General features: G+C 40.9%; 1 protein-coding gene across 3 annotated transcripts in view; it reads left to right on the forward strand.

Annotated features, from left to right (window-relative positions):
* Raly (RALY heterogeneous nuclear ribonucleoprotein) overlaps positions 1-19,679 on the forward strand; it is a 76,781-nt gene that overhangs the window by 24,823 nt on the left and 32,279 nt on the right. For all 3 annotated transcript variants that reach the window (XM_028889017.2, XM_028889018.2, XM_037205335.1), the window contains exon 2: positions 4,710-4,792. The gene's annotated coding sequence lies outside the window, so the exon portion shown is untranslated. The remainder of the gene's footprint in view (positions 1-4,709; positions 4,793-19,679) is intronic.

A 19,679-nucleotide genomic window follows, 5' to 3' on the forward strand; every position in this document is an offset into this window, starting at 1 on the left:
GTTGATACCCAGGCCTTATGGGGAGGGGGAGAAGTCATAATTCTTTGGATAACCGAATTTAAATTTCTCAGTCCCAACCTGAAATGATAGAGTTATGGTAGCTAGGGAGAGCAGGAAGCGAGTCTCAAGTTAAAAAGCAAAGCACCCCCTCCCAGCAAAAACAAACAAAAGAGCCACGCTTTGTTAAATTATATAAATTATTCCACTTAAACACTTTTAACCATTTTCTTCTCAGCTTAGTATTTGTAAACCTGGTGCTTTTTCCTGGAGACCGTGATTTTTTCACTGACCGTGGCTGGCTCTGAGCTAGGGTGTCTTTCAGTTTTCTGTTTTACCTTTGACTCTGATCTGTGAAGCTTCTGATAGTTTCTTCTGGGAACAAGCAACCTGAGATCCTAGATAGACACTTTAGGGTCTTACTATAACTGAGGTTCTTTCTTCCTTTAGGATAATCTTCCCTTCGTATAAATGACCTGAATCCCAACTAAAATCCACACATTCTCTTTTTAATTTTTGTAGAAACTATCCTATTCCCCTGTGGTGTTTTGGTGGAGGGGTGTAAGATTATCAGTGTCTCAGATCCTGATTGTTTTCTTGGGTCGAGTCCCCATCGACATAACATTGTTTAAAACTGACATGAACTTGAAACCTACATTCTCAGCCTCCACCTTGAGGGAACCCCACATTATTCTACATTACAAGGTCTGGATAATGTAGAAAGCACACTGGTTGGGAATAAGGAGGTTCCTTGCCATTGACTTTCCTCTGATTTCAGACAGATCTCCTAGCTCTGGTCTGACCTCCTGTCAGGTAGTAAAGTCCTTCAGTGCTGCTCTCATCAGAGATAGAAAAGCTATCTTCTATACAGTCTCTGTTGCACAGAGCACTGTCTGGCATTGTTGGTTTCTGATTATAAAGCCCAAGCTTCTCCTTCTAGCTCTAAGGGGGGAAGGGGAACCATCCAACTGTCTCATTAGCATGGAGAAAAGAAAACAGTAATTACTTGTGCCTCCCTTGATAATTTCTGCAGGGTTGCTTCTTAGGGAAGGAGGAGGGGAAACTGGAGACAGCTTCAGCTGAGGAAGGAGAAATGTTCTTACTTAGTTCCCAGAATATGCAAAGGCAAGAATTTGCACATCTGTTGTATTCTTAGGACATTCCTCCAGGCAGGCTGGAGACTGCCTGGATTGAATTTCAATTGAACTTTTGTGGCATATATTATGTTCTTGCTGTCTGACATTAAGTTACTTACTAACTATGCCAGGCATTCTGACACCCGCCTTTGTTAGAGAGTAGGGTGGGATTTTGCTGGACCACTTGGTGACCTGGACACAACATTTGGACTTATTATTTTAGTCAAGGTTAGGTGTTTTTGTGAATGGGAGGAGTCTTGTAAGAACTGCAAGACTGTAGTGTTTAGTCAAGGCTAAGAAAAGCAGGACTCAGAAAGGTTGAGGACAGCTTTGAAAGTGGAAGGTTAAGGGCAGCCGGAATAGAACTAGCAAATCCATATGCAAACTTGGCTACAAACAATGACTGTTAGCTCTGTGTTATTCTTTCATTCCCTGTGTGTTGATAGATTGTGAGCCCAGAAGTACTGATTGTATAGCAGAAGTGGATTGGAGGAGGCCCTCTGCTGGTGAGTGAGCATTGCTGGAGGGAGCTTGGAGCTATAGGTTGCAATTACTTTCTGTGACTGTTCTCTCCTGCTCTGTTGCTACTCCAGAGACCAAGCGAACTCAGTCTTTTTTTTCCCTACTTCTTCCTCTTCCCTCAGGAAGATAGCTTTAGTACCTCCTTTGAAGTAGCCCTCCTTTAGACTTTGGAAATCATTTATTGTAAATAACCAAGGGATATGTAAAGACATGTTTAAAATTTTGTTTACAAATATAGAAAATGGTTGGTCTGTCAAGTTTATAGTCTTCTACCCCTTGGAGTATTCCCTTTCTCCCTCTTTGGGCCTTTTGCTTGATTATCCCACCTTTGCTGTCCAGGTTCCAGTGTTCTCATGATTTTATATTACTTTGTGACTTATTTCCCTTAGCCTCTAGGTATATATTCCTGGTTTCCTTATACTTTTGTAGAATCTATTCCCTATTTTTAGATGGAATGCTCTAATATAAATAGCATGGCCTGAGGGAGGAGTAATTCCCTTCAGTCTTAACTTGCAGTTAATTGGGCCATAGTAATGTGGTTCCCAGAAACAGGACATGGTAAATGCTGATTCTCAGGAAGGTCTCCATATCATTGTATAAGGTACTTTGATCACATATTTCAGGACAGCCCACTTGTTAATAATCTCAACCTTGGAGTCTCCAGGGGCTGGAGAAATGGCTTGGTGATTAAGTAAGTGACTGGGAACACTTGTTACTCTTTCATAGTGACACAGGAAGGCTTCTAGCACCCACATCCAGAGGCTCATAACTACCTAGAACTGTTGCTTCAGGGGATTTGATGTTTGCTGGCTTCCCTAAGTACCTGCACACATGTGACATTCATTTACACAAACCCACACAGAACACATAAATAAAAATAAGAAAAATAAATCTTAATCCTTTATGATCTTTATTTCTCTGTGTGTTAAGATTTATTTTTCTTATTTATGTGTGTCTATTTTTGTGAGCAAATGCCCTATGTATGCAGGTATCCACAGAGGCCAGAAGAGGGCCTTGGAGCTGCATTTGGCAAGTATTTATGAGATGTCTTGTGTAGGTGTTAGGAAACAAATGGGTCCTCTGAAAGAACAGCAAGTAAGTACTCCTAACCACTGAGCCACCTCTCCAGCCCCCAAATAAAATCAATCTTTAATTGGTGGGGGAGCGGGGCAGTAAGATGACTCAGTGGATAGAAGAACTTGATGTCAAGTGTGACAACCTGAGTTTAATGCTTGGTGCCCACATCGTGAGAGGAGAGAACTGACTCCTGCAAGTTGTCTTCTGACTTTTCACACATGGACCATAGCATGCTCATGTGCAACCTCCACCCCCACATGAATAAGTAAATGGGGGAAAAATGTGCTCCAGTATGGTAAAAAGCTTGTGTTGTGGTTTGAAAGTGAAATGACCCTTGTAAGTTCACGTATTTGAACACTTTGTCCTTAGCTGGTGGTACTCTTTTGGAAGGATATAGTGAAATGACCCTTGTAAGTTCATGTATTTGAACACTTTGTCCTTAGCTGGTGGTACTCTTTTGGAAGGATATAGACACTTGGAGCTGGAGCCTCCCTAGAGGAAGCAGGATACTGTGGAAGAGCTTGAAGTTGTATAGCCTAGCCTCATTTCCTGTCTGTCCTCTGCTTCCTGACGTGATGTGCTATTATGCCCTCCTCCCTCTCCATGGTGGACTACATCTCCCCTCCTTACTTGTTTCTAATATTGACTTATTAATTTAATTGTATATGTACAAGTGTGTGTACAGGTCAGAGGACAGCCCTCTTGGTACATCAGTTCCTTCTGCCTTTTGATGAAACTCAGGTGGTCGGGCTCAGTAAAGTGCTTTTAACCACTAAACCATTTTGCCAGTCCTGTATCCCTTCGCTATCTACCTTTCTTTCCTTTCAAAAAAATTTACTCATTTTATGTGTGAGAATGTTTTGCTTACATGTATGTTTGTACAGGTTCCTGCTTAAGTCAGAAGAGGGTTTTGGACTAGAGTTATAGATGTTTGTGTGTCACCATGTGGGTGTTGGGAATTGAACCTTGTCCCTGCAAGAACAAGTGCTCTTAACCTCTGAGCCATCTCTTCAGTCCCCTGTATTCCATCTTAAAGCCTAAATAGATTTTTCCTCCCATAAGTGGCTTTTTAAAAACAGATTTATTTTCACTTTATGTGTGTCTTTGTCTGCATGTATGTATGTATGTGTACCACGTATGTGCCTGGTGCCTGCAGAGCCCAGACGAGAGCTATGGATCACCTGGAGCTGGAGTTCCAGGTGGTTGTGAGCTGCGTCGTGGGCGCCAGCAACTAAACACTGGTCCTCTGCAAGGCAGCCAGTGCTGTTCACTGCTGAGCCAGCTCTTAGGCGGCTTTTTGTCAGGTTTTGTCACAGGAAAGTAAGTTATAGAAAAGTAATGGACCTTTTTGAACTCTTTATGTAACAATAGGCTGACAGCTGACTGGGCAGTGGTGACAATTTCTTTAATCCCAGCACTTGGGAGGCAGAGGCATGCGGATCTCTGTGAGTTTAAGACCACTACAGAGTAAGTTCCAGGACAGCCAGCACTGTTACACAGAGAAACCCGTCTTGGAAAAAAACCCACCAGAAAACCAAAAACAATAGGCTGACAGCACCAGAACCAGGGTTGGGTATGGTGCATGTCTATGCCCAATCCTGCAGGGTTGGGAAGTGGAGGTAGGAGGATCTGGAGTTGAGGGCCACCTTTGATTACATAGTGAATTGAAACCCATTCTAAGCTACATGAAATCCTGTCTCAAAAAAATCAGTAAGATTAATATAATGGCTCATTACTGCTATTCTTTTAAAAAGAAAAGTCCTTGGTTTTTCCCTCACTCTGCTCTCATGGCATCCTTTGAAAGTCTTTTTCTGGCCATTTTATCTGAAGTAGTTTCTACTCTTACTCCTTGTTTTTTATTTCATGACTGTGTTTAAATTTCCTTCATAGCACCCAGCATGGTCTGAAATGATAGGAACCAGGATTCAAAATATGTAAGGGTTAAGACCCTTGACAAACCTCTTTTCTCTGTTACAGGTGAGTCCTGATTCTAGAGATAGCTGCTGTTGACCCTGTAACCCTAAGGACGAAATAGCTGGCCAAACTCATTCTTGGTACAGGTGAGTGAGGGTGTTGGGGCAGATCTGGGCAATCTTGGGCTAAGATATAGGGTAACTAGTTTAGGGATTCCTTTTAGCCTTGGTACTGATATCTTAGGGTTACTGTTTTCTATGTGTTGGATTATTCTAGAGATTGGATGTGAGCTTAGTTGGCCTGCTGGCCTGGGAGGAGGATTGAGGTCACTTTCTTGGAGTTGTCATAAGAATGAATGTTTAGGATCACTTGTCAGGAAAAAAGGCTTCCTTCCTTCTTGCTTTTGCCAGTGCTGTGGGGGAAGGTAAATCTCAGGACCTGGAACCTCTGCCTATCTTCTCATGAACTCTTCGGATGTGTTCAAACAGCCATTGGGGATCTTCTTGACTTAAGCCTCTTTGACCTACCAAGCCCCAGGTTAGCATAAGGAAATTTTAAGTCTTCTCTGTCCTTACAGAATGTGATCATGAATGGTAAGGATGATGTGATTCAGTGGAGCTGTGTGAAGTGGGCGTTGGGCAACTCAGATAGGAAGGGAAATCGCCACATTGGGAATTTATTATGCTAGTTCTCCCTTTATCTAGACTACTCCATTTTATAGATGAAGAAATGGAGGCCCAGGAAGTGCAAATAATCTAGGGACCTATAAAGCCGATCTTAGAGTCAGCTCACTGAATACCGTTACGATGTGACAGACTTCTGTGAACTGCTTACTAGTTTCCCTAGAATTCTGCTGTTTCTGTCTCTCTGTCTGCTTTTTTCTTTCTCGAAAAGACAGCCCTCCTCAGAAATTCAAGTTACTTGAGCCCAATAGGACAGGAAGGATTTAGGGTCCCTTGTGATCAGTGAGGGGATCAAAGAATGTAAGACAGGAAGACCTTAAGCAGCAGTGGTTTATCTAACTGACTGGAAGAAGAAGAAAATACCTAGAACTGAAGGGATCTCAGAAGTTGGGCCGACAGGAGTTACGGACCTAGACAGCTAGGTTGATGCTGGGAGATAGAGTTTCTCTGTGTCGTCCTGGCTGCCCTGGAACTCACAGAGATCCTCCTGCCTCTGCCTCCCGAGTACTGGGATTAAAGGCGTGCACCACCACCACTGCTTCCATATACCTGAGTTTTTAATCTTGTCTCAGCATGTGTCCTTGGCCAGTCTTTATCCCCATTTATAAAATTGTAACTTCCTGCTTCCATGCTGCATTGTTTTTTCTTTTGTGCTGAGATCTGAACCTAGGGTATTGTACTTGCTTCTCAAGCACTCTGCTACCAAGCTAAATCCCCAACCCCTGCCATAGGTGTGTGCAACCCAGTCAGTGGTAATGTAGAATCGTGTTCTTTTTTTCTGTAGTCTGAAAATTTGTAAAGAATTAGTATTATTTCTTTAGAAGTTTGGTAGAATTTACCTTAGTGTTTCCTTATATTTCTTTTACATAAAAATCAGAGCATCTCTCTTCCTAGTTTTAGTAATTTGTATTTTCCTAATTTTTTTGTCTGTTGTCGGTTTATACATTTTATAATCTTTTCAAAGACTGAATTTTTGGTTTTATTAGTTTGTTGTTCCATTGATTTTCTTACTTTAATCTGTTATTTCCTAATCTGTTTGCTTTATATACTTTGTTTCTTTTTCTGGTTCTTAAGGCTTGGGCCATTGATTTAAAATTATATTTATTATTATTACTAAGTGTATATGTGCCCCTCCTTTTCTTGTTTTATTAAAACTAAAAATGTTCTTTCTTTATTACTGAAACAGTGGGCAGAGAAGAAGATAGCTAAGCAAGACAGGAACTAATAGGTCCTATAGATCAGATCAGCTAAAGGACACTTCTAGGGAGTCCTGAGCCTAAGAATACTGCTATGAGATCAGAATCTAAGTCAAGAAATTGGAAACTACAATTCAGGAAACCTAGCAGCTGTGGTGCTAGGATTATGAGATAAAGCTAGGCCTGGTGGCACAGGCCTATAATCCCAGCTATTTGGGAGGCTGAAGCCAGAGGGTCACAAGTTCAGGTACTGCTCTGGTTATAGAGATGCAGGGTCAGCCTGGACACTTCCTGAGACCCTTTCTCAAAAAGAAGAAAATGAATGAATGAACAAACACATGAAGGTACAAGGCCACTTCTGTTTTAGGTTCAAAGTTCAGTACTGTGATAGAAAGATTTTTGAGATCAGTAAGAGATGCTGTAGGGAATTTACCTAATAGGGGTTAGGTAGAGGAATTGGGAAAACCTATTACAAATGACTCCATTAACACAAAGCAGAGAGGTAAAGGACTATTGTCCTAGCTACTCCAGAGGATGAGCTTGGAGGGGAAGGAATAGCATACAAAAGTCTCTGGGGGGTTTTCCCCAGCATTTCTGTCTTATCTGAGTTTCCATTCTTTTACCTTGATTACCATTTTCTTTCATTTCTGCAGTTAGCTGAACTTATCAAGAGCTACAGTAGTGCATAGGGCAAGAGACAAAAGACTCTTGAGGAAATAACTTGGGTCAGTTAGTGTTTCTTTTTCATTGTTGAATATATTCTTCAAAACCGGAAACCATATAGCCTTAAAGGAGTCAGATTTATACTGAGATTTGAGTCTTTGCTGTGACATTTATCTCCTGTGTGACTAACTTCACTGACCTATAGTTTTCCTCATCTGCAAAGTTACATCTTATTGTGGTTATGATTCTAATGGATGATGGAAAAATACCTGCCCTGGCTAATTGGAGGAAGCAGGCCACTGGAGGTATGTCTTTGGATTGTATATTCCAGGGTCCCATATTCCCTTCTCTGCTTCTGTCTGCCATGATGCAAACTTCTGCTCTGCCTCCTTTTCCTTCACAAGATGCAACCTTAAATCAAAAACTTCTCCCTTGAGAGAGAAAAGGCAGGGAAGAGAGACAGAGAGAAAGAAGGACAAGGGAAGAGGCCTGGTAGAGTGGTGTTCACCCTTCAGTGACTGTATTTCACTTATTTAATCCTCAGACCATGTGTTAAATAATTAGATTTAAAAAAGGGAACGTGGCACTTCGGGTTCTGAACTTTAGTCTGCCCAACCTTGGGAAAGCAGTTCATTCTTAAATTTCACTTCCTCAGCTGTAAAAGGAGGCACAAGGCAGAAAGCTTTAGAGAGCCACTGTCTTGTTCTCAAGCTGTATTTGTATTCTGGCTTTTGCTCTTGGTTGAGAAGATTTCATTTCAGAGAAGGCTTTCCTTTTCTTTGTATTGGTGTGTATGTGGTGTGTATTGGTGTGTATGCCAGAACTGGCGTTGGAGCTAGAGCTAGAGGTGGTTGGTTGTGAGGTGCCTGATGTGGGTGCTGGGAACCAAACTCTGGTCATCTGCACGAACGGTATCATCTTCCTAGCCCCGTGAGAAGGCTCTTCAAGAGTTGAGTTTTAGGGGCTGGAGAGATGACACTGGTTGCTTTTCAGAGGCCTCAGACCCTCTTTGTCCTCCACCTGTAATAGGCACACAAGTGGTGCATAGACATTATGTGTAGGTAAAATGCCTGTATATGATTTTTTTTGTTTTGTTTTGTTTTTTAAATGGCTTTGTCTAGCCCTAGAATATTTAGAATCTTATTGAAACCAGTTTCAGGCACCAAGAATAGTTTTGTGGTTTTTTTTTTTTTTTTAATTTTCAAATTTTTTATTTATTTTATTTTGCAGGGAGGGTGGTTGTTCGTTTAGCTCTGGAAATGCCTTGGTTTCTCTGATCCAGCCCTTTTGTATAACAGATAATGCAGCAGAATGGAAAGATAGACCCAGAATTCCTCCAGTTCCTGCCAGTATTAGCTTAATCTTTTAGAACCATACTATTTTCTGAAAGACAGAGTGGTAATAGAGTAGACATGTAGAGAAATACTGACAAAAGAAAGAAAAAGTGAGGATCAAGAAGTGAAGCCACTTGCTCAGACTAGATTCCAGATCTCTTCTGTCTCATTCCAGGGTTTTTTTCTCTAGAGCCCAGGCCAATTGCACCCACATATATGTAGTAGCAAAGATTGGAACAAAAAGCACATCAGCTTTCCTAACATCTCCATCAACAGCCTCTCAGGTTCCCTGGTGGCGTGTGTCAATAACATAGTCTGTACTTGTTTTAGGCAAAAAAGGCTCCATTAAGCGCTCCTGTTTGATTTACTTAGTCTGGTACAAGGTCCAGATGCTTTTAGAATAACATAGCAGATTCCATAAATTGGCCCATTCCCAATGTGCTGCACTCTGATCTGCTGGCTGGGCTGTGTCCCCGAGTCCTCCCTACCTGTCATGTGAATCACACAGTTTTCTTTTGGTAGTTTGCCCTTCCCCTCTTAAAATTTTTTTAGTTACATAGGTGCATGCATGCTATTAGAAATAAGTTTGCAAAGAAAGAGACCACCACTCCAGTAAGAGTCTGAGCAAGGCAAACATTTACTCTTGGTCAAGTGGAAGAGAAGCAAGCATACAGACAGGAAGTGTACTTGGTTTTTATCCGACACTGGTGGGGACTCTGTCATTTCCCCATTGCCTAGCGCTCAACCTCATAGTCTCTGGACATTGGCTGGTTTTAAAAGAAAAATGCAAAGGAAAAACAGGGGGACAGAGTTAACTCTTTGTTTTTGAGACAGTGTCTCACTGTGCAGCTCTGGCAGTCATGGAACTCGCTGGCCTCGAGCTCCTGCTTCTGCCTCCGAAGTGCTGGGATCAAAGGTGTGCACCACTATGCCACTTTGTGTAAAGTGATTTTTATGGAGAATGGGATTAAAACATTTGCATGAAAGTCTTACCAGGTAGGAGAGACAAAAAGATTGGAACTCCTGTCAAAAACACAAGTTTTATAATATTTGATAGAAAAGACTCAATATACAGCACGCATGGAAATCAGAGAACCTTTGCAGTTGGTTCTTCCCTTTACATCTAGATCTTGAACTTTAAGATACGGCACCTTTACACACTGAGCCGTGTTGCTAGCCCTCTTTTATTATTAACTCTAGATTAGCATGAGTATCATGTTCCATTATAGCATCTTCATGCATATCACTTTTTTTTTCTTACCCCCAACTGCTCTCCTGTGCACTTCTCTTTCCCTCTTGAGGAATATATAATATATATCTGCTGTGCATTTGTAGCAGGTATTTTAAAACCCATTAAGCTACAAGTATCTCCAGAGGGGAAAGCAAAGCCTTAGTGAAGAAAATAAATGCATTAGCCACATCGTGTCTAAAACAGCTCTGGTTTGAACTCTGACCTCTTGACCCCAGAGACTGAGCTTTCTGACAACCATACTACCTCCCCCGCCTCTGGCCACAGTGTTTCTGGAAGAACAGAGTATTTAAAAGTACCCAAGAAAGGGCAGGCATTGGGTAACCTGAGAATTGGAAATACCTCCATGCCCTTAGTTGTTTTCTCAGGTTTCTGCTATACACTCTTTTAAACTACCTTTCCCAGAACTCAGATTTGGGTCCTAGAGATCCAAGAATCAGAAGGTCTTTGATATGGAAGAGTCTCTAGTAAAACATGAACCTGTTATTTTCAACGTTGAGAGATGGGAATATTTCAGGCAAATAAGCCTCCCTTGTGTACCCACAACTGAAGTGCAGGAAAGTGTAGGTCCTCAGATCTCTATTCACTTTCAATTTGGCAAAGCCTTCAGAGCCCCATAAGAAAGGGCTCTGCTATTAAGTGATAGAACCAGGGGCTGTAATCCAAATCCATAGCCACCACAGTGCCAGTGAATTTAAGCTCTCTCTGAGAGTGTTCTCTCCTGAGCCTGGGACCTATCCAGTCTTTAGTTTCGGAAGTGGTAGGACTTTAGCCCTGAGTTCCCATACTTTCTGAGACCTATGTTTTCATGTTCTGCTTCGGGCTCATTTATGCTTAATTAGTAGGGACTACTGTGCTTGCTTGCCCCCCCCCCCCAAGACACTCTTGACTGTCCAGGAACTTTCTCTGTATACCAAGCTGCTCCTGGACTTGGATATCCACCTGCCTCTGCCTTCTAAGTGCTAGGATTAAAGGTGTGTGACACCACAACCTTGCCCTTACTAGTTTTTTTGGTTTAGTTTTTCCGAGACAGTGTTTCTCTGTATAACAATCCTGGCACTTACTTTATAGACCAGCCTGGCCTCAGAGATCTGCCTGCCTCTGCTTCCCTAGTGCTGGGACTACAGGTGTGAACCACCATCTTCCCACTTAAATTGTCATGTCTCGTGCCCCCCCCCCCTTAAAAAAAAAAAAGGATGAGGTTTCATGTCCAGGCTGGCCTCTTGCTTGCTAGGAAGCTGAGCCTGGCCTTGAACTTTTATATCAGCTGTTAGGGACTTTTTAATGGGACCCCCTTCATAATGGTATACTTTTAAGAATAGAGTGGAGCCAGGCTGTGGTGGCATGTGCCTTTAGTCCCAGCACTTGGGAGGCAGAGCCAGGCGGATCTCTGTGAGTTCGAAGCCAGCCTGTTCAGAGTGAGTTCCAGGAAAGGTGCAGAGCTACACAGATTTCTCTGTCTTGAAAAACAAAACAACAACAACAACAAAAAAGGAATAGGTTGGAAACGATGGATACAGTTTTGTTTCTGCATTTTTTCCTCACTATTTATTTGTCATGAAATGATGCAATTTTTAAGATATTAGAATCAAAGATTCTTGACAGACAATTACCACATTTATAGAAGAGTTCTTTGTAGAGATTTAAGGCCCAGCATAGCTGCTTTCTTTGTTGTAGCTTGGCAGTAAGTCCAGTGGTTCATTTTCCCACCTTTCTAAAAGATTGTCCCTAAGGCCTTAAACATCTTAGTTCCAGGGCACTGTTTTAAAAACAACAGAGACCTCAAACAGCATTCACATTTTATAAGTATGAAGCCTAAGCCCAGTAAAGAATTAAGAAATGTATCTAAAGTTAACACTGTGTTTAAGTGACAGATGCCATGACTCTCACCCCAGGCCTTTTGAACATTACACATGGCTTTATGTCACTGTGCTGTTGCCCAAGTGACCACCACAACATTTGATTGACCTCCTTTACTTGGGCTGGGTATCAGGATTCTCTTGTCTTCTGACATCTTGTTCCTGTAAAGTAAGCAGTCCTATGTTTTCTGGCAGCATGTAATTTAATACATAATATAATGAGCGTGTCAACTTCTAAAATTTCTGCGTGTGTGTATGTATATGTATGCGTGTACAGTATATATGTATGGTGTATGTCATCATATATGTTGAGATCAGAAGACAGCTTCATGGGATTAGTTTTCTCCTTCAATTTTTTTGTGGGTTCCAGAAATTGAACTCAAGTTGACAGGCTTGCAGGACAAAGCGCCTTTACCTGCAGCTGTCTCACTTGCCAAGTTTTTATTTTTAAACATAGTAGGCAGCTTCTTTCTCTCTCTCTAGAATGCTATCACACTTTTTAATTATTTTTTTATTTCATGTGCATTGGTGTTTTGCCTGCATGTATGTCTGTGTGAGGGTGTCGGGTCCCCTGGAACTGGAGTTACAGACAGTTGTGAGTTGCCATGTGGGTTCTGGGAATTGAACCCAGGTTCTCTGAAAGAGCAGTCAGTGCTGTTAACCACTGAGTCATCTCTCCAGCCCATGCTACCACTTCTTTTTCTTGGAAGTTAATTACAGCCTGCTGGGACTAACATTCACAATTTCTTTTTGGTCATTTTGCTTTTCTGTTAGCTCATATGAAGAAGCAGGGTGCCATGCAGAAGAAATGGATCTTAGAGATAAAGGAAAAGGTTTGAAGGGGAGCCAAAGCAAGCGGAAAGTTGAGGAAAGGGTTAGGAGGGGAGGGAAATGCTAGGGTCTGAATTTCCCTAGCTAATCTAACCTGTGGAGACCAGCTCCAAAGGCTACAAAACAGGGTTCAAAGAAAAGGTTCACAGCATATCGAAACTTAATTTAGGACTTTTCTGTCTGAGGGATATTTTCTAGGAACAGAATAAATTCATATACGAACTGTTTGGGTCATGCTCTTTTATTCTTCTGCTATAGTTCTAATTATCTACAGCTCTAATTCTTCCTAGTTCTAATTCCTTCTAGTTTCAGTTCTCTGTATGCTACTCTGCTTCAATTCTCCACAGCTTATATACACATCCAACAGCAAAACTTTCTGCAATAAAAAAAGTTACAAAAACTGATGGGAGTGAGTAACCGTGGCAACGCCTGGCTTCAAGCTCCCTTGTGTATAGACTATGACCTGAGGCTGTGAGCACAGTACCTGGTAAGATAGGTTGCTGAGAGATCTCCACAGGGAATCAGGTCTTTATTGGCCAGACTTGGCAAGAAGAATTGGTATAGTATTTTAGGTTGTTTTGAGTTAATAACCTTGGTTAGATATCTGCAACTCAACTACAGGTTAGATACCTGTAAAGTTTTTAACTTATGATCCGTTTACAGAACATTCAGTCTAGTTTGAAACTGCTCTGAGGTTTCAAATCAGCAAAATATATGTAGCTTCTCTTAGACTGGGGAGAAATTGTTTTTTTTATGTTAGTCTGAGTTAAAGGAACAAAATAGACTTTTAAGTGTCTTACAGTCCTTGTGGGACAATAGATCTAGTTATGAAGCATATTCTAGTATATTTTCTATGTATCAAAATTATACAGCTTAATGAGAAGTCATCTTCCTGACCATCCTTAGATATATGTGCCTATAAGATTGAGATGCAATCATGAGATTACATATGCATATCATTTGAGATTGCACATTACAGGGCAGGTATTGGAGATACCATAGCTGTTTTTGCACATGTGAAATTACAGACAGGAGCAACAGTTTTGAAAGTCAGTGGTTCCATTAGTCTTGCTCGAACAGGATTCTCTTCCATGAGAGAATTATTCATCTGGTGGATTGACATCTGAATTATCACTTGCTATTGCTGTAGTTGTGTCATGGCCCACAATAGTTTGTAACACCTAACGTCTTATAGTCTCCTAAGTTAAACAACTTTTTCTGGAAATGTGTCAAGTTTTGTTTAACTCATTAGTGTGAAAATCAGCTGAGTCAAGATTTCTAAATTAGGTCCAAAATTAGTTAATTCCTTCTTGAAAATGTAACCTGGAATTATCTTTCTCCTGGGGCCTGGAGGTTGGATACCATGCGTAACTGGCATTTACTGGGCTCTAGGTATCTGAACTCTGGGCCTCTTCCTTCCTCAGGAAGTACATTAATTGCTAAGTCATTTCTCCAACCCTGGAGAAATAACTTGATTTCCTTTTTTAGGTTTTCTTCTCTCATAATCTCTGACTCATAATTCTCTACATACTGTCTCTCTTTCGTTTCTAGTTGTCAACCCACATGGTTGGAAAGAGCAACTAGGGTCTTCTGCCAAATTTCCTTACATTAGCCTTTTATTTGGTCTTTGTCATGGGAACATACTATTTTATTTTAGCCATTGTCTTAGAACTACCACTTTGTGCAAAGATAGTAAGTTACTAGTTTTCCACTCATTCATGCTACCCCCACACTTAAACTAGCAGCTTGCTCTAACACTCCAGTTGATGTGCAGAATTGTTTGAAGCCTGATTCCATTCTTAATTTCCACAGAAGCATTGTGGAAGAGAACTGAGATTTGAAGTTGACTACATCTGGGTTTGAGCACTAGGAAAACTTCTCAAATGTTCCTTCTAGAATAACCTCTCCCTTTTCCCTGGTTAGTTTCCAACTAATATTAGATGTGCTTTGAGTTAACTTTAAAAATTTTCTTTATTAGCATATACTTTGTATAACATTGAGTTTTATGACATTTTCATGCATGTATATAATCATATATTTGACCATATTCATGTCTCATCACTCTATTTTGTTTCCTTCCTACTTTTGCTGATCTCTTCCCTCTTCTTAAGTAGTTTCCTACCCCAACCCCATTGCTGAATCCATGAGTTTGAGTAGACTTACTACAGGAGCATGTTTAGAGTATTGGCAACCGAGTGTGACTGTACCACTGAAGAAAATGTAGATTAAAAAAAAAAAGGCAATTACATAGAGTTATGTGTGTGTGCATTTATATTATATACAAACACATATAGTATAATATTACATATAAACACATGGAGAATAAACATAAACAACTACTGTATAGTTGTTGCTGTGATCCCCCCCTTTTTGCAATGTAAATTTGAGGTCTTGATTTCTGCTTTTCCCATCAGAGTCCTAATAGTCAGCCTCATAGCCATTTGGAAACCTGATTTGATTATGTCTGCTCACATCAAAACATTTCTGATGATTGAACAGTAGTAATCCAGCTGGCACTGTGCCACTTGGAGAGAACAGGATGAGAAATGATTATCAGGTGCTTGGGAGCTGTTAAATCCACAACTGGAAATGCTCCCCAAATCAATTAAATAAAAGATTTCTAAGACAGGATTTGGGGTGGGGGGAGTGCTAGTATTTTCTGGGGTTTAGAAATTTTAATTCTTAGTGGAATAAACATGTCTTTCTCTGTTGTGCTAGCCAGCTTCCAAATCACCACACAGAGACTTTTTATTAATTATGAATGCTTGACTGGTAGCTTAGGGTTGCCCCATTAGCTCTTAGTTTAAATGAACCCATTTCTATTAATTTACTTCTGCCTCGTAGCTTTACCTTTACTCGGCCCATCTTGCTTTCCCTTTCCTCCATTTCTGCCTGGAGACTCCTCATGACTGTTCTTCTTCCTAGCATTTTCTCTGCCCTGAAAATTTTGCATAGCTGTTGGCTGTTCAGCTTTTTATTAAACCAATCACAGTGAAATACCTTCACACAGTATAGAGGAATATCCACAGCATAAACAAGTGCACATTTTTACATGTACTTGTGTAAAAGGATAAATTAACAAGTGTTCAAATGTTGCTGAGGCTGCTTGGAGGCCACCTCTGCCAGTCTGGACATCATCTCAGGTGTCTAAACAAGGTTATTGTAGTTTGATAGAAAGAACCCTGCCTTCAGAATTACACTGATAAAAGTTCTGATTCCTGCCTGTAGTTTACTGTTTCTCTCTTAAGAGTATCAGTTTTTATGTCTAGTAGTAATAATAATAGTACTGTTGATAACTGCTTTTGAGATTGTTATAGTTTTTAGATATGAAGATGTGGTGGTGAGTCATTCCCTGCCTCCCCAGTGACTTGATGGTTTAGTCCTCTAGCTGATGGCACTATTAAGGTTCTTAGACCATGAAGGTAATGACTTCATCAATGTGTTAAATCTACGGATAGGTTCATACTGAATGGGCTTTTAGGAAGTAGGTCTAGTTGGAAGATGTAGGTCACTGAAGACATGATTTTGAAGGATAAAGCTGGGCCCTCTTTGTTCTGCTTCCTAGCTGCCATGAGGTGAGCAGCCTCATTTGTCACAGGCCAGTAGTAGTGGAGCTAGTTAGCCATAGACTGAAACCATAGACCAAAATAAATCTTTGCTCCCTTAGTTGACTTTCTCAGATGACTTGTCATTGTGACAGATAAACTAACAGATTAGTATGAGAGTTCAAAATACTTTTACTAAATATCATATCTACAAAACTTGCTTGAGTAAAGAAAGGCTGATCTGTTTCTGTTAGCTCTTTGAAGTCTCCAGGAGATGATAGTAAAGTCTGTTCTTCTCTAACCACCCTTATCCTAAGAAATGCTGGGTTCATTTTCCTTCTCAGTTTCATGCACCAGAGGTATTGGGCAAAAAAAAAAAGCCCCTCAGGTCAGGTTCTGTCACAGCATTCGTCACACATGAGTAAGCAGAACTTTGTCTGGTAGATACCAAGGGCAGGACAGGTGGCTCCGAAAGCAGCAGCCGATGAACAAAAGGCTTTCTCTCTGTTCCCAATAAATTGGTCCTTGGAGAGCCTAGCTTTGAAATTCTAATTGACACAGGAGGAAAAGATTCATTAGGCCCTGGACTCATTAAAATGCTCTGCTGCTCACCTTCAATTTATTCTTGGCAGTTCATCAGAAGGGATTAAGTGAACCGACAGTCTGTGATGCTGCTGACAGCAGAGTCCTATGTATGTGCTTGGTGGTTTTGGCAGCTGTGAGTGTTGGTTGTGCCTCCTATATTCTATGGAATAAACAGATGGTTTGAGAAGCACATCATCCCTGGTAAGGGTTCCTGGGGTCTGCTATCCCACATCCCAAATCTCATGTACCTTTAGCACTGAAAGGGCCTTCTGAGATCATAAGTGATAACTCATTTATACAGATAGGTGGTCCAAGAATGACTGGAGCTTGCTCTGAAGATGACTAAGCACTTTAATGGTAAAATTACAGTTCACATAGCCTGACTTTGGCCAAGAATATTTCCCTTGAACCCATTTTGAATTTTTAGGATTAAAGTGTCATTTATTCAATTATAAACATAATGTTTATTTTATTTTTGTGTGTATGGGCATTTTGCCTTCATGGTGCTTGAGGAGACCAGAAGAGGACTTCGAATTCCCTGGACTGGAATTGTAGGCAGTTGGGAGCTGCCATGTGGATACTGTTAATTGAAACCAGGTCTTCTGGAAAAACAACCATTGCTTTTAACCACTGAGCCATCTCTCCAGCTCTTAAAATATAACACATTTTGTGTGCCAAGATTCTGTGATAAAATAAGCATGGGGTTGGGGGGGGTAGGAGAAGGAAGTCATGTTACCTTTCCCATACTAGAGATTAGAAAGACCCCCATACAGACTGAAGAAATAACTCAGTTGGTAAAGTGCTTGCCATGTAAGTATGAGGACCCCAAGTTCAGCTCCCCAAACCAATGTTTAAAAAGGAAGGGGAAAAAAAAAAAAAAAACCTTGCTGGTTGAGGCCAGCCTGGTCTTACAGAGCAAGTTCCAGGACAGCTAGGGCTACACAAAGAAACCCAGTCTTGAAAAACAAACACACACACACCCCCAACAAGCAACAACAACAATAAAAAGAGAATTTGCTGGGCATGGTGGCACATGCCTTTATTTGTGGGGAGAGACAGGCAGATCTCTAAGAGGTCAAGGCCAGCCAGGTCTACATAACAGCTCCAGATCAGTCAGGGCTAAGAGTGAGACTATCTCAAAAAGACTGTAAGTAAGTAAGTAAATAAATAAATAAATTTATAAATTCATAAATACATAAAAACTAAATGTGGTAGCATGCCTTTAATCCCAATGCTAGGGAAGTAGAGATGGGCAGCTATTGAATGGCATCTGAGACTGACTTCTGGTTGCCACACTCATCTGTGTACAACCACTTCCATACATACATTCATTCACACCTACAAGAACAAATTTCACAGAAGGAATGACAGACAAGAAAAAGGAATGACTACTACCAATGAGGAATTTGTTCACTAGAGAAGTAGATAGGGAATATTAAGGCTGCAGGACCCGTGTGATTGGCTTCTGTGTCCCAGTCCTGAGATTAGGTATAGTTCCTTTATTAAGAACACAGACTTCGGTTTCTTTACTGTTCCCAGCCAGGGCCTAGATTCAAGAACACTTTGATAACAGTTTTTGGCTTTAGTTGCTAAAAGCATGGGAGAACAGATCGCCACTTCGGCAGTTTGGATCATGAGGGTGTGATCTCAGACAGAGCTAGAAGATACATTGAGAGCTCTATACAGTTTACAGTTAATGCTGTGGGTTTTTTTTGGTTGTTGTTGTTTGTTTGTTTTTTAAAAACTAGGCTCCTCCCAAGCTCTTCTCTATCTCAGAACAAAGCAAAATTAGCTAATTCAGTCTATTTCCCATCTGTAGCCTCCTACTCCCACCCCCATCCCTTCTCATAGTCCCATATAGTTTTCCTGTACTGACCTCAGTGTAAGGGTTCCTGGGGTCTGCTATCCCAAATGACCCTTTGAACCTATTTCACCGGCATGTCTCAAGATGAGGTTAATGAGTCCGGTTCCACGGCCATTATGGCATCTACTTTATTTAGATCACTCTGGCTATAGGCCTCCTACCAGGCTCCCATCTACTCTCTGATTTTTATTCCCAACTTCTTAAGAATTAGATTGGCTGCTAAACAGCCTCAATGATCAGTACTGAAAGAAACTGATGTTTCTTGATTGTCTAAAATCCTGTCAAATTTTAATGAGTATTAATGGGCATATGACTTAATGTTGGTTCTGTAGGGAGACAGGGTGTCACTCAAGGCTGGCCTTGATCTCACGGTGGTCCCCATGCCTCTATTTCAGTGTTTTAAACATACATTGTTTATTTATGTTTTTTGAAAATAGATTCTTCTCATACAATATATCCTGATTATAGTTTCCCCTCCTTTTGCTCCTCCCAGTTCCTCCCCATCTCCCCTCCCCTCCAGATCCACTCCCTTTCTGTCTCTCATAGAAAAGAACAGGCTTCTAAAAGATAACAACCAAACATGACAAAATAAGATGAAACAAAAACTCTCCTATTGAAGTTTAGATCTGTACCCCATTTGTGTTTGTTTTTTTGGTTTGGGTTTTCCAGACAGTGTTTCTCTTTTGTTGTCTTGGAACTCACTTTGTATCCCCAGCTGGCCTTGAACTCAGAGATCCTCCTGCCTCTGCCTCCCAAGTGCTGGAATTAAAGATGTGTGCCATCATGCCTGGCTTATACCCCATTTTTTAATTGTATTACTTGTTTTTTTGATACGTAGTTTCCTGAGTTCTGTATATATTTTGGGTATTCATCCTCTATTGGATGTGGAGTTGGTAAAAATCTTTTCTCATTTTGTAGGATGTCACATTGTGTGATTGACAGTGTCTGTTGCCTTACAGCAGCTTTTCAGTTTCATGAGGTTCTATTTATTAATCGTTGATCTTAGTGCCTGTGCTATCAGTGTTCTGTTCAGAAAGTCCTCTCCTGTGCCATCGCGTTCAAGGCTATTCTTTACTTTCTCTTCTACCAAATTCAGTGTATCTGGCTTTATGTTGAAGTCTTTGATCCATTTGGACTTGAGTTTGTGCATATTTTGTGATAAATAGGGATGTATTTACATTCTTATGCATGCAGACATTCAGTTATGCCAGCACCGTTTGTTGA

The sequence above is a fragment of the Peromyscus leucopus genome, chromosome 4 (genome assembly GCF_004664715.2).
Source record: "Peromyscus leucopus breed LL Stock chromosome 4, UCI_PerLeu_2.1, whole genome shotgun sequence".
Classification (NCBI taxonomy): domain Eukaryota; kingdom Metazoa; phylum Chordata; class Mammalia; order Rodentia; family Cricetidae; genus Peromyscus; species Peromyscus leucopus.